Source organism: Elephantulus edwardii, unplaced genomic scaffold, assembly GCF_000299155.1.
Source record: "Elephantulus edwardii isolate Elephantulus edwardi_28Jun2011 unplaced genomic scaffold, EleEdw1.0 scaffold00216, whole genome shotgun sequence".
Lineage (NCBI taxonomy): Eukaryota > Metazoa > Chordata > Mammalia > Macroscelidea > Macroscelididae > Elephantulus > Elephantulus edwardii.
This window is the reverse complement of record NW_006399966.1, coordinates 1321298-1335973: the sequence shown is the minus strand read 5'-3', so window position 1 is coordinate 1335973 and position 14676 is coordinate 1321298.

Genomic DNA, 14676 nt, shown 5'->3' with positions numbered 1-14676 from the left:
AAATGGTATCTCTATTTGCAACTTTTTGAGAAAGCGCCATACCGCTTTCCACAGGGGTTGCACCATTTTACACTCCCACCAACAGTGAATAAGGTGGTTTTTTTTATTGTATTACTTTTAGGTGTACCGTCAAATCAGATCTGACTGGTACAGGAGAAGAGTGCCCCCTTCTTCTCCAGCAGAGCATCTGGTGGATTTGAACTGCATACCCCTGGGATTGCAGTGCAGTGTTTTGCCACTAGGCCACCAGAGCTCCCTTAAGGCATAAACTGTTTACATTCATTTAAGGTAGGCAAGCCAGCAGAACTAGAGCTGTTGAACTTGATCAAGCCTTAGATTTGTGTGAGGTTTGATTCATGTCTGTCCCCTGAACAAAAAGTAGAACTGCCCTACAAACTTTGTTGTTAGGAGCTGCTAGTTGGCTCCAACTCCTAACAATTCTGTGGGCAGAACAAAATCCTACCCGACCCGCTGCCATCCTCACACAGTGTATTAAGCCCGTTGTTCCAGTCTCTGTCTGTACTTCTCAGCAAGGACTTCCCCTCTCTGGCTCACCCTCTGTTTTATTTTTCCAGGCACAATGTCCTCAAGGGAAAGGGTGGAATCACAAGATCTTTTCTTCCTGAGAGCATCTTTTGGGTTCAAACTGCCCACCTTCTGACTAGTGGCCAACCACTAGTAACCTGCCCAAAATGCACAATCTGAAGTCATTAGGCAACACCAACAAAGTCTATTTGAGAAACCGTCTACAGAGTAATAACCTTAAGTCCTCAAGATCATAAAAAGCCTGAGGTAGTGTTTTGCACACAAAGGTTGGATACTGGTGTAGCTGATTTAATCTTCTAAAGTCTCTCACTTGCTATATAAAAAATAAACTCATTGCCACCAAGTTACTCCAACTCAACAGCAGCCTGCCTCTATCAAACGACAAATTTGGTTTGCATCCGAGTGCTTAACCATTGTGCAACCAGCTCCTCTGTATCCATCTACCTGTGAATAGATGTTAGGTTGTGTCATGCTACTTATAGCAACCCTATGGAGAACAGATCTGAACCTTGTCCTGTGCCGTCCTCTCCCTCTCTGATATACTTGAGCTCACTGTAGTCACTGTCAATCTATTTTGAGAATCTTCCTCTTTTTCTACTGGCCCTCTTAGCATGATGTCCCTTTCCGAGGACTAACCTCTACTAGCAGCATACCCAAGTATTTGAGATAAAGCTTCACCATCCTTGTGTCCACGGAGCTCTCTGACTGCACTTTCTCTAAGACATACTTGTTCGTCTGGCAGTCTCGGGTTGTTAGTACTCTTCTCCACCCCATAACTCAAATGCATTAATTCTTCCATCATCCTTACTGTCCAGGTTTCAGATGCATAGCAAGTAATTGAAAAGATTGCCTGAATTAGATGCGCCTTCGTCTCTAAACTGATATTGTTACTTGCTCTTTAGAACTTTGAAGAGGTCCTTTGACAGCAGATTTTCCCCATCTGATTTTTTTTTTATTTTATTAGTTTTAATGAACATTTACAGAGATTTTGGGTTTTCATTCATTCATTGTGCACTGTTTTCTCCACCCTCCTCCCCAGTTCGTTCTTCTTCCCCCCCATGTCTGTTTTAATTGTCCAATTGCCACAGTGCTTGTCAAAGCCAGTTCTGATTAATCTCCTTTGTCAGTGTGTCCCTTGCCATTCCCTATCACTCCTCCCTGAGAGAGACTTCACCCTGATTCATAAGGAAAAGGGGATGGCGTATTCTCTTAGCTACTTCCTGCTGAAAAGGGACGCTGTGGGTTTCAGGGTGAATGTCTTCTCTCACTGCTCCAAAGGGCCCCCTTGGCAGTAGGAAACACATAGACTATTATGGAGATTGGAATTTAGCCATACATGTTGATTATAGATCCAAATAAGATGAAATCATTGACAACTTCAGTCTATTCTCCATGATGTTGCCTGTTGGCCCAGTGATGAGGATTTTTGTATCTTGATGTTGAGATGTAATATATATAGATAACTGCATTTTGAAGCCATGACACTCTTGTGCCTTGGTGGTAAGGAATTGGCTCTGTCATGCAAAGATAACAGGATTTGAGTCCACCAGTTGCTCTGTGGGGGCAAAATGGGCATTCTCCTTCTGTGTGATTTATTGCCTCTGAAAACATGCTAGAAGATAAGCTACAAGTTCTGACTTTATGATACACAACAGCAAACTTAGAAGCAATGGTGTTAGGTGCTCGTAATGTTCTAGATTTGGCCAATGGGAGCTCCATAAAACTGGCTTCTGTGGCTTGGAGATGGCCCCGTAATTCTTTGAGCACTTCTTCAAAGCACAAAGATGCTCCAGGTACATCTTGTACTTTATCTGCCCCTATTATTCTAAATTTTTCTGACTCCTTTTAAGAGGGGAATGGTATTTTGATAGGTACCACGTGTACTTTTTGTTGTCCTTGTTCTTACTCCCAGGCACTCAGGATACAGAACCAGGGACTCTACACACATTCATAGTTAAATCTATTTTTATCTCTAATTTGTAAATATTTAAAACCATATGCTCAGACCAGTACATCACAAGATTTCTTCTAGATAGGTGGTGTCTGGGCTTTTTCTCTCTCCTTTTCCAGCAGTGGGGAGTCTGGCTCCTGTAGTCCTGGAGACACTTTTTCTAGTGAATCCACACCTAAGGTCATCTGGTGGCATAGCCTGAGGGAATTGGGCTGCTAACCCTAAGGCCTCACCGCTCTAGTGGTTCAAACCCGCCAGCCCCTCTGATGAACAAAGGTTCTCCTGTGATTTTAGCTTTAGAAACTCACTGAAGGGGCACCTGTGAATCAGTTCCATTTCATGGAAATGAGACTTTGCATATCAATTAACCTCTTTGTACAGTCACTCTCCTTTCACCACCACCTACACATAGATGCTGCTGTATCTCTTTGGGGCTCTGACACCCCACTGCAAGTCACTGTGTCCACCACTATCTTGTACACACTCACCCTTCCTTGGGCCACATCCTGTATGGGGCCACCACCATCTTGCCCCAAGCACTAATGCCTACCTACCTTGCCTAGCTCCCTGCATCTAATGATGGCATTTAAAGGGAGGGAAGAGAGGGCAGGACTCTATTTTTTGACTGAAAATAATTGCTTCACAGGAATGGTGTTTGATTTAAAAAAAAATACCAAGTAGGAATGATTTAAATGAACAGCCCTTCCCTTGGCGTCCATGGAGCATTCTAAAGTGCCAGGAAGAATGTCCATCATCTTGGCACCTGGCTTGGACTTTGAAATGTGAACGATAAGAATTTGCCTGTTATAGCTCCCACACCTTCTATTCCCATCTGTTAATCTTCTTTTGCTTTCTGACTTACTATCTGTCAGGCCAAACTGAACTGTGTTAGGGACTCAGCATGGTTTGTCAACCTTAGTATCACGAATGTAGGACAGAGGATAATTAAACATGTCCAGGGTGTATTAAAGTAGGGCCTTGGTTCCACTCCAAGAAAAAATAGATACAGGTTGGACTCTTGGCCTAACTCTGAATGGCTTCGTGATATGCTTAATGTCAGGCAGGTGTTGTGTTGGGCTGGGAAGGAACTTCAGGTGTGAAACTGCTCAGGAAGTTGTGTGGTTTAGATGAGAGTCTAATATAGAAGTGTTTCTGAAACTGACTCTGAAATAATCACTCTAGCTGGGGAAACAAATTCAATGTTGTTTGACAAAGGAGGAACAGTTTAAAGGGAGATAGGTGAACTGGAGCCCTTGGCCATGTTCCTGAAGGTGTGCCCAGAGTTGGGGTGTAACATAATCACCCGGAGAGCTGGAGTTCACACCACAAGCATGAAAGTGATTCGTCTTGCGGTTTGGTCTGGTCCTTGATCGTTAAAGCCTCTGCTAATGCTGCCAGGCTCACCTTCATGGAAATCCGTATGTTCCTGGACTCTTGAAAAATACAGGCTTTGAAAATGGAGTAGAAAAAGAAAACCTTGACATGATGTTTTCATGTGATTGATTCTTATCCTCACTTAACCCGTCACCAGAACCAAACCCACTGCCATCAGGTTGATTGCAACTCAAAGCAACGCTACAGGACAGGGTAGAACTGCCCATCGGGTTTCTGAGACTGTGACCCTTACGGGAGCAGGCTGCTTCATTTCTCACCAAGTGGCTGGTGGACTGGAACCATTGACCTTTGGGTTAGCAGCCAAATAGCACTGCGCCACAGTGTTGGCTCCTTGCTTAAAGACATTAGTAATCATGAGGACGTCTATCTGTGGCTTAAAAGATGAGCTTAGGACAAACAGCTTCTTTCATCTTTGACAAAGGCCTGTTCTTTGGTCTGTGGCAGCAGCTGCTGTTTCTCGAGCCCGGCTGCAGTGACGCATTGTGGATTTGTATACACAGCTTAGTTTGGTCTACAGTTTGTGATTTGGGTGCGTGGACCACAAGGTGAAAGAGAAGTGCTGCTGGTGAATTTCCCAGGCAGGTGAAGACATAACTGGCACTTCACCTCATTTCCATACCGACGTATGTTGGCTGAGGTCAGAGGAACACCCTACTTGAAGCTCTGGGGCCTCTATAGGGGGGGTGCTGGGATGCAGTAACCAGTAGCTTTAACCATATGCTTGTGCATGACATCCCTGCCTCGAAGTGAGAGCCACGCTGCATTCATTCATTCTTTTTTTATTCCCCTCCACTCTGGACTTTTGCATTCTCAACATTGAGCAGATTAACCAAGCCCCTGGCTCCTGTAGATGAGCAGGCTGTGGACGCGAGGCCTGAGAGGCTGCTTCCTACCCTGAAGGACTGAAGAATGGCAGTCCAGGGCAATGGTCTCAAGGCTCAGGGCTGATTAAAAACAGAATTTAGGACACAAAGTGTCTCCTGACACCTCTGGAGCCTCAGAAAGGAAGGGGTCGGAGGAGAACCTAGGGGGGTCAGGGAAGTGCATTCTCTCTGCAGTCCACTTGTGCTTGTTTGCTCCAAGGCACCATTAAGTCCACTTCAAAACCACTCCATAGAGTTTTCTTGGCTGCCGAGTGGGTTCAAAATGCCAGCCTCTGATTTGGTAGATAAATACTCAACTATTTGTGCCAAGAGGCTCCTTTAGGCCACCTGAGAAGGTGATATCCAAGGTCTTGAAATCTGACATCTCTGTAACATAGGCCAGCACCCCTGTGGGCAGTTTCCAGAGAGAACACATTTGGAGACGAGGCTGACTCCGCCAAAGCACACACTGCAGAATTCATTGCTGCTGGTTCAGCAACTTCAGCTGTTTCTGTTTCGTCTTCCTGACTATTCAGTCTAAAGGGCATCACTATTAATCTTTTTTAAATTATTTACATTTTAACTGAACTTTCTTTTTAAAGGAAACATCATCCATTGAATAAATGTTATAAAGGAAACATCTGTATATTTTATTTTTTAATAAAAAGAGTGTTGGTCAACCATTCTGGAAGGCAGTTTGGCGCTTCCTCAAAAAGCTGAGTGTAGAAATTACGTATGATCCAGTATTCCATTGCTTGGAATATACCCTGAGAAAAAGGGGACTGAGGTACAAACGGAGACTTGACACCAGTGTTCATAGCAGTGTTACTCACCATCTCAAGAATATGGAAACATCCCAAATGTCCAACCACATCGGAATAGATTGACAAATTATGGTACAGTCATACAATGGACTACAGCACACAGGAGCAATGATTTTGTAAATTACTACCTAACTAGGGAGGGACTAGAGAGCATTCTGCTGAGTGAACTAACTCAGTCCCACAAGGACAAATATTGTATGAAACCATTATTGTACAATGAGTATGAAGATCCAAGGAGGGGAGGGTGAAAGCAGAGAGATGAGGACATGTAGTGGGGTATTAATCATGGGCTTATACAATTTGATGGGCGGAGGGGTGAGGGAAATTGGAAGAATCTGGTGTGGAAAACTTCAAATTTTGTCAATAAACTAATATGTTATTTTTAATGTAAAAAAAAAAAATCATGTTCTAACTGGGTAGCATTGCCCACTTAAGGCTCTGACACAACTTTCTTGGCACTGACTGGTGGCTGTGGAAAGTCCAGCAATGAATGTGTCATACATCTGTCAGGTACATTCAACCAAGAAAAATAGAGCAGGGAGGGAGGGTGGAGAAGTGGCAGGGGAAAGGTACCTTCTGGGATGGGTGACATCTACATGGGAATAAAGAGACAAAGACAAGGCCAAGCCCTGAAGCACAAGGAAGTAGTGGGCTGCCAGGTTTTCCATCCAGCATCAAAGGAACAATACGTCACACAAACCAGCTGATTCTCATTCTCAAAATGAGATTGTCTGCTTTCACGTATTTTAGTGAAAAGTATGACCCAGGTGTGTTACCTAGAAGGGGATAAGAGTGATTACTTGTTTCTTGTTGACTTGATGGTCCAGGTCTGGATGCTTTTAAGGGCTACAGACCCCAGGGAACCTGAAGCCAGCCCAGAAGTTTGGTTGCCTGACCAGCAGAGGGGATCCACCTCAGGAAGGAAGGCTGCTTGAGAAGCTGTGTGGAGACCAGGGGTGGTTTGTTGAGAACCTCACCTGGGCTGGTGGGGCTGCAGCCTTCCCAAGACTCTGACCCCAGCCAGCCGAGCACAGAGCAGATGGGCACTAACACCTAACTGGTATTTGTTTAGATTGAAAAACTTTTCTGTATTCAATCCTCACAGCGAAGTGTAATTATCTCCATTTTACAGACGAAGACATCTGATGTTCAAGGAGGTGAATAGTTTAGCAAGGTCAGACTATGAATGTTGATAAATTAATTATAAGTAATTAGCCTGGGATTATGGACTGGTAAGTAATTTGATAGAAATGTCATCTGACATAATATACACATTTAAATAATCATGTTTCTCACCAACTGTGCCATCCCCTACAACATCCTTGCTCACAAGGAAGCCCTGCTGCTGGGGGCGGGAGGAGGAGGAGGGGCGAGAGACCGTTCTCACCCTCCCTCACCTCTCTCCCAAAAAAGAAGACAGCTATCTGAAGTGTGGAAGATATCAACAGTCCATGAGGCTGGCTACATAAATGGTGCTTGTTCTGCAACAGTATAAAAGTGGCAACTTTTTAAATAGAACCCTAAATCTACCACCTACCCTCTTCCTTAGGTGGGCCTCAGTTCTGCCTGAAGGTGAGCTTCTCCTGGCCCCCCCCTGCTCCTGGAACACCTGACCGAGTTGCCACACAGAGCCACACTTGCATTCATGTTTTCATTTTACAGCTTCTCCCCTCCACCTCCCGGGCGATAAGGCTCCTTCCAGCTGATGCTTTGTTGCCCCTTCTTTTTCCTCAGGGAAGGGCTGGCTTCTCCCAGCTGTTCTTCCCTTTCCACAAGGTCTGCTGACTCAGCACCCAAGACAAGATCACCTGGACTGGACCTCCTCAGCCCCAGGGTTCCCCTCAGGCAGCCTTCCAGCCCTCAGGCACTCTGAACCCTACACCTCTCAGGACTTGGCTATTCCAGCCTGAAAAACCTACACCTAATCCTCCCACAACCTCTCATTCAACTCCCAGCTCAGAGCCTTGGTTCAGAGCAGCATTATCCTCATCAGGCTCCCTGGGCCCTCACTCCCTTAGCCTTTGTCACACTACAGCTCCAGGCAGACCACGTTTCCTGTGGGGCTGCATTTTCTTCAGGATCTGTTTCACTCCAAGATACCTGAGTGCCTTCTAGATGATTCAGACTCATGGGGACCCTAAAAGCTGGAGTAGAGCTGCCTCATAGGCTGCATTTGGGGAGAGGGGAGTTATATTGTGATTCCAGTAAAACTTTAAAGAGCACACGAAAACAACTGAGTTATCTCACCCCAGTAAGAATAGCAAAATTTAAGAGAACAGCAAGTAACAAATGCTGACAAGGTTGTGGAGAAACTGGAACCCTTATTCACTGTTGGTGGAAGTGTAAAATGGTGCATTCACTGTGGAAGGCGGTGTAGATCTTTCTCAAAAAGTTACAGATAGAGATACCATTTGACCCAGCAATTCCACAACTGGGAAAATACCCCAAAGAGACCATAACTGACATCCAAGCAGATATATGCACACCCATATTTATCGTGGCTTTGTTCACAATAGCAAGGAGTTGGAAACAACCTAAGTACCCATCAACAAACGGATGGATAGAGAAGCTGTGGTATGTTCACATAATGGAATACTACACTGCATTGAAAAGGAACTCATGAAACATTATTCAAAATGGGTGACCCTGGAGGACATTATGCTGAGTGAAGTATCAGTCACAAAAGGACAAATACTGCATGGTGCCACTGTTGTAAAACAGGACTGACATCGGGGTTGAGGGGAGACTGAGGAAGATGGGATAAAGTATACCGCATTGAAACAGATGAAGGAGAAAATTGTTTAAAAGGGATATGTGATTAAGTATTATTGTCATGACATGAGTCCAGAATGAAGGTGTGCTGCACTGTGGAGTGGAGTGGACTTGGGGGGAGGGATTGTATAACAAAGAATTTTTCTTTTGCTTTTCAAAGAGAAGAGCAAATTGGGGGGTGGGGGGAAGGGAGAAAAGTGCAACAATGAATGAATGGAAATCCTCAGTCTGTAAACTTTCATTACAATTAATAATAATTTAAAAAATTTGAAAAAAAGAGCACACAAGTTTCCCATTCAGCAGTATGTCCACATTTTGCTGCAGTTCCCCTCAGTGAACAGTACTCTTCCCACTTTGCCATTCCCTGTTTCTACTTGTCCTTCTTTCCATCTGACCTTTGGTTTTGGACAGATGTTTCTGTACTTCTCCAGTTGAGTGTTTTAAAGAGTATGATCCTCACAGGCTGTGGGTGGTTTGTCTGAAAGGTGAACCTGAGGGCATGGAATGAATTACCCTCACACTAACCTTCCAGCTAGTTTCCAAGGCTGTAAACCTTTCTCCTGCAGAGCAGCCGGAGGGTCCAAATCATTAACCTACCAGTTAGCAGCCCAATTCTTAATCTAAGAGGCCCTCTCAACTGTAAACGGTATAAATAATAGAACGTTTATCATCCCAGAGCCTCAAAACCAAAACCCAGTGCTTTCAAATCAATTCCAACTCAGAGTAACACTAGAGAACAAAGGAGAACTGCCCGGAGGGTTTTTCAAGGCTGTATCTTTACAGAATCAGACAGCCCCTCAGATACCATTTGACCCAGCAGTTCCACTACTGGGAATATTCTAAAGAAACCAGAAATGCCACCCAAGTGGTTTTTTTGGTGCAGTTTTGTTTTGGTTTGGTTTTTTGGTGCAGTTTGTGTTTGTTTTTTTTTTTAATTCACTAACATTTGTTGCTTGCTGCTCTGTTAAATTTTGCTATTCTTAGTGGGTGAGATGCTGTCTCATAGTTGTTTTCCTTTTGATTTCTTGATTGTTGTTATCATCAATGTATTTTTGTTTGTTTGTTTTGGCATCCCTGGGTGGGCACATGTGGATCCAAAAGGTAGGCAGGCAGAATAGACCAAATGCACACCCATGTTTATTGCTTCTTTGTTCACAATAGCAAAGAGTTGGAAACAATCCAAGTGCCCATCAACAAATAAATGGATAGAGAAGCTCTGGTATAATCACACAAATATTATGCAGCACTGAAAACCAAAGAACTCATGAAATAGTAAACAAAATGGGTAACCCTAGAGGACATTATGCAGAGTGAAATATCTCAGTCACCAAAAGACAAATACTGTATAATACCACTGTTAAAGAACAGGACTGATATGGGGGTTGGGAGAAACTAAGAAAAGGGGGGATAAATAATGTACATGGCGTTAAAACAGATGAGGGAGAAAACTTTATAAAAGAAACTTCTGATTAGGTATTATTGGCATGAAAAGAGTCCAGAATAAGAGTTGCATAGTAAAGTGGTTGAAGGGGAGGAGGGAAATGTATAACAATGAAAGAACTTTTTTCTCCAAGGGAAAAAGTGAACTGTGGGGGAGGGAGGAAAATGTGCATCAATGGAAATCCAAGTTCTTTAGAAACTTTCATTAAAATCTAAAAAGAAAGAAAAAAAGAAATCAAAAGGGATCTTGTCAAGGACATCTCCAAAGTGCTAGAGCAATGAAAGATGTTAGCTTAAAGACTTAATTTAAGGTGTGCCTGATCCAAGACTTAATTTAAGGTGTGCCTGATCCAAGCCATGGTCTTCTCAGTTACTTCCTTCCAGTGCATGTGAAAGTTGAACAGTGAGTAAGGATGACAGAAGAATTGATTCCCTAGAATTGTGGGGGTGTAGAAGAGTCCTGACTATCCTGTGAACTTCCAAAAGAACAAGTCTCTCTTGCAGAAGTGCAACCACAGTGCTCCTTAGAGACAAGGGTGTCTCACATATTTTGGCCATGTCAGGAAAAGTCAGCCCTCAACAAAATATATCATGCTGGGAAAGGTGGACAGACAGAGGACAATTCCTAACAAGATGGATTGACACAGAGACCCTTATCTGTATCACAGGTGGTCAGGATGTCACAGGATACAGCAAGGTTCAGCTCTGTCGTTCATAAGGTCACTATGTGTCATGGTTAACTCGATGGCACCTCACAACAACCTTTTGGTTAGCAACTGAGTACTTTAACCACTGCACCATCAGCTCTCCTTCTAGCTAGTCCCACAGACCCCGTCCTGCAGCTCTAATTCTTTGCACAGGATGGCCCGGGAGGGCCAGTCTCTGCGCTATTTTGCCTTTATAAGATTCATTGGAGTAGGACACTCCTCGTTCTATGTTTTCTGTTTTGCAGTTATATTGATGGTAAGTCCCTTGATAAATATTCCTGGGAGAAGAGAAGCTTGTTACTGAGCAATTCTTCATTGGATTTGTAGCAAAAAAGTACGGATCTACATTTCACCCTTTCGGCCTCTGGGAGCAGCGAAGAGGAAGTAAGACGCTTGTTTTCCAATGAATTTGCCGCTTTTTGCCTTCAGTCAGGTTCTGCCTACCCAATCGGCAAACGAGGCGCCAGGCTGCCGACCTATGGCGCTGCGGTCCTTTCTGACTCACCGTGACCCCGTGTGACGGTAGAGCTGAATCATGGAGTCTTCAGGCTGCAAACTGAAAAGCAAATAACAAATCACCAAGTTTTTCTTCCGCAGATAGGGAGCTCTGGTGGCACAGTGCACAGTGCGTCACCCTGGCACTCAAAAATCTGAGCACTTCTGGAGGTTCCAACCCACTAGCCACTGCACAGGAGGAGAGAGGCTAAAGGTTCGAACCTCCGCCTTTCCTGTGAGCAACTGAGCCCTTAATCAGTGCGCCACCAAGACCTTCTTACACCACTGTTAAGCCCAAAACATTGCCACCAAGCCGATTCTGACGTAATGGCGACCCTCCAAGGGGATCCTGAGGCTGTAAATCTTAATGAGACACAACACCTAATTCTGTCTTTAAAAGATCAGGGTAGGTGAGCTCTTGTGGCCTAGTGGCAAGAAGCTGCACTGCAATCACAGAGGTGAGCGGTTCAAATCCACCAGATGCCCCACTGAAGAAGGAGAAACAATCGCCTCCTGTACCAGTCAGATCCAGTTTGATGGTACACACATAAGTAATAATAATAATAAGATCAGGGTAATCTTTCATTATGATAAATTATGCATGGACAAGGGAACAAAAGTATAACAGATTTTCACACATTTGTCAAGAGTATAGATTGTACTAGCTGAGTTCACCACAGTAGTTCGGTCCTTTTGAACGTCTGTATGCCCTAGAATTACTCTCTGCTCTGGGTGAAAAGTGTCAGAATAGCAAAAAAGGCATGGAGAATTCACTACATCTTAGTAATAATAGTTTATCTGTTGTTTATTGGATAAAGTATCCTCTTTCCTAATAGAATTTTTTCTATACCATACTTTAAGTCTCTGCCTTTGAAGTACAGTTACCTTGGAAGGATTTAAGTCATGATAAAGATGTTAAGGACATGCAGTCTTACTTGGTCTGGGTTAGTTGGGGGTTTGGGTTTATTTTCCAGGACAGCCTGTTTTTCCCCAAGATCCAAGAAAGCTATAAATCATAACTACGGTATTATCATGATTTACATTTTGTGCTATTTCTAAAAGATGTTAAGACTCAATTTCCCAGAGATAAAAGTGAATAAAGACCTCAACTAATTAAAAAAAAAAGAGTATAGATTGTATATGTTGTACAAATAAAATATTTTCCATGAAAATATTTTCTGATGTTTTTCTTGTTGTTGTTATGTGACATCGAGTCGCTTGCAACTCATAGCAACCCTATATACAAAAGCCCTAAACTCTGTCCTGTGCCAGTCTCACTGTCTCTGACACTCCCATCCCGATTACCCCGGTCACTGAATCAATCCTCCTCATAGAGGGCCTTTCCTTCCTGCGCCTGCCTTCCACCCTCCCAAGCACGATGTCCTTCTCCAAGGACTGGTACTCCTTACAACATGACCATAGTATGTCAGATGAAGCCTCAGAATTCTTGCCTCCAAGAAGCAGCCTGGTTTAACCCTTTCCTGGATGAATCTGTTTTCTTAGCAGTCCATGGTACCCTCAATACTCTTCTCCAGCACCACAGCTCAAAGACATGAATTCTCCTTCTGTCCTCCTTAGTCATTGTCCAATTCTCTGATGCATAACAAGTGACTGCAAAGACCTTGGCCTGTATCAGATGCACCTTAGTCTCCAGAGAGACACCATTGCTCTTCAGTACTTTGGAGAGGTCCCTAACAGCAGACTTTCCCATTGCAATACATCTTTTAATTTCCTGGCCGCTGGTTCCAAGAGTGTTGATTGTGGAGCCAAGCAAACTAAAGCTGTGAACAATCTCGATCTCTTCACCATCCATCCTGATGCTGCCAATTGGTCCAGTGGTGAGAATCTTTGTCTTTTTTATATTAATAAGAATTAATTTTAAAAAAAGAATTATTTTTTTTATACTCGAACTCCTTCCATAAAGACAGTTCTGTACATTTTTTGTATCAAAAGGGTAAGACACGGGCCTTTTTGATGAATGACAATATTTTTGTCTCATTTTACCCATACAATTGTTCATATCTTTTAGACAAACTAAGTTTAGTCATATCCCAACTGACAATAAAATTTAAATCCTCTGAGGGAGGGAATCTTAATGGGAGGAGGCTGCTCATCTTTCTGTCATGGAGCAGTTAGTGGATTTGAACTAATGACTTTTCATGTAATTATTAACTATTGGTCTGTGCTGTAATTTAGCAGCATACCGTATCATCCCACTGCATCACCAGAGTTCCTTTACACTGTTGTTGCTGTTGTCATTGGTAAGTGCCATTGAGTTGAGTATGACTCTTAGCAACCTTATAAACAACAAATCTCAACTCTGTCCTTGCCTGTGCCATCCTCTTCATCTCTGACACACTGGAGCCCATTGCTGTAGTCACTGTGTCAATCCATCTAGTTGAGGGTCTTCCCCTCTTTCCCTGAACCCTCTACCTTTCCAAGAATAAAGTCCCTTTCCAAGGAATAGCCTGTCCTAGCAACATGCCCAGAGTATGCAAGATAAAACTTTATCATCTTTGTCTGCAAGGAGCAATCTAGCTGTGCCTTCTCCAAGACATATCAGGTTATTCTTTTGGCAGTTCTTCAGGAGATACTCAGTACTCTTCTCCAACACCACATCTCAAAGGCCTTCTGTCATCTTTAGTAATTGTCCAGCTCTCAGATGCACAGCAAGTGATTGAAAAGGCCATGGTCTGAATCAGGCTCACCTTAGTCCTCAAACTGACATCACTGCTCCAATAATTTGAAGAGGTCCCTGATGACTGATTTTCCCATTGCAGTACATCTGATCTCTTGACTGCTGGTACCAAGAATGTTGATTGTGGATCTAAGTAAGGTGAAGTTATTGATAGTTTCAATCTTTTCTCCATCTGTCATGATATTGCCTCTTTGGTCCTGTGGTGAATTTTTGTTTCCTTGGTGTTGAGTTTCAATCCCTATTGAAGGCCGTACTCTCTGATCTTCTGCAGTAAGCACTTCAAGTCCTCCTCACTTTCTGCAAGCAAGGTTATGTCATCTGCATAACACAAGTTATTGAGTCTTCCTCCAATCCTGATGCTACATCCTTCTTCACAGAGTCCAGATTCTCAAATAATTTGTGCAGCATACAGATTGAATAGATATAGAGAAAGGATATAACCCTGGTGCATGCCTTTCTTCATTTTAAACCATGCAGGGTTCCCTTGGGGTTGATTTGTTTGTTGTTGAGTACCGTCAAGTTGGAAGCGACTCATAACTGGCCCTCCAGTGGGTTTTCAAAGGCAGAAAACCACAGGGAGGGAGGCTGGTGGATTCAAACCTCGTGCCGTTGGGTTGGCAGTGCAGTGGTTGCCACATGGCAGAGAGAGTTGGGTAGGTCTAGACCCCCAGACCTGAGGAACCTGGGACATTTTCTCATCCAGTGACAATCTGTGGGAGGGTTATTAATGATCTGATTTACACTTTGCAAAGATTGCCTTTGTCAGAGAGTGTCTTGTAGAGATGGGCCTGAGTCAGGAGTGGTTTGGAGGTAGTCACAGTCTCAGGCCATGGCGGTGATCAGAGAATGGTGGACCAGACACATATTTAGACTGGGTTTGCAAGTAGAGGGGGCAGGAGAGGGGAAGGACAAGCTCACGGTACACAGTGGACACTGGCTGGCTGGGGCTCTCAGAGATGGCAGAGAAGACAAGATGCTTGTATAG